We start from the raw sequence: 1,153 nt of genomic DNA on the forward strand, positions 1-1,153 counted from the left end.
CCTCCCTTCTTTTCCTCTCCTCACCCGTCTTGCTCTCCTTCCTTCTCTTCCTCTCTTTGCCTGTCTTCCTCACCTCACCCGTCTCTTCGTCTCCTCCCTCGTCTCTTCCTCTCCTCACCTTTTTCTTTGTCTTCTTACTTGTCTTCCTCTCCTCACCCGTCTCTTCCTCTCCTCACCCGTCTCTTCCTCTCCTCACCTTTCTCTTTGTCTTCTTACTTGTCTTCCTCTCCTCACCCGTCTCTTCCTCTCCTCACCTGTCTCTTTGTCTTCTTACTTGTCTTCCTCTCCTCACCCGTCTCTTCGTCTCCTCCCCCGTCTCTTCCTCTCCTCACCTTTCTCTTTGTCTTCTTACTTGTCTTCCTCTCCTCACCCGTCTCTTCCTCTCCTCACCTTTTTCTTTGTCTTCTTACTTGTCTTCCTCTCCTCACCCGTCTCTTTGTCTTCTTACTTGTCTTCCTCTCCTCACCTTTCTCTTCGTCTTCTTACTTCTCTTCCTCTCCTCACCCGTCTTGCTCTCCTTCCTTCTCTTCCTCTCTTTGCCTGTCTTCCTCACCTCACCCGTCTCTTCGTCTCCTCCCCCGTCTCTTCCTCTCCTCACCTTTCTCTTTGTCTTCTTACTTGTCTTCCTCTCCTCCCTTCTTTTCCTCTCCTCACCCGTCTTGCTCTCCTTCCTTCTCTTCCTCTCTTTGCCTGTCTTCCTCACCTCACCCGTCTCTTCGTCTCCTCCCCCGTCTCTTCCTCTCCTCACCTTTTTCTTTGTCTTCTTACTTGTCTTCCTCTCCTCACCTTTCTCTTCCTCTCCTCACCCGCCTCTTCCTCTCCTCACCTTTCTCTTCGTCTTCTTACTTGTCTTCCTCTCCTCACCCGTCTCTTCCTCTCCTCACCTGTCTCTTTGTCTTCTTACTTGTCTTCCTCTCCTCACCCGTCTCTTCGTCTCCTCCCCCGTCTCTTCCTCTCCTCACCTTTCTCTTTGTCTTCTTACTTGTCTTCCTCTCCTCACCCGTCTCTTCCTCTCCTCACCCGTCTCTTTGTCTTCTTACTTGTCTTCCTCTCCTCACCCGTCTCTTTGTCTTCTTACTTGTCTTCCTCTCCTCACCTTTCTCTTCGTCTTCTTACTTCTCTTCCTCTCCTCTCCCGTCTCTCTCTCCCTCCT

Source organism: Micropterus dolomieu, unplaced genomic scaffold, assembly GCF_021292245.1.
Source record: "Micropterus dolomieu isolate WLL.071019.BEF.003 ecotype Adirondacks unplaced genomic scaffold, ASM2129224v1 contig_9180, whole genome shotgun sequence".
Lineage (NCBI taxonomy): Eukaryota > Metazoa > Chordata > Actinopteri > Centrarchiformes > Centrarchidae > Micropterus > Micropterus dolomieu.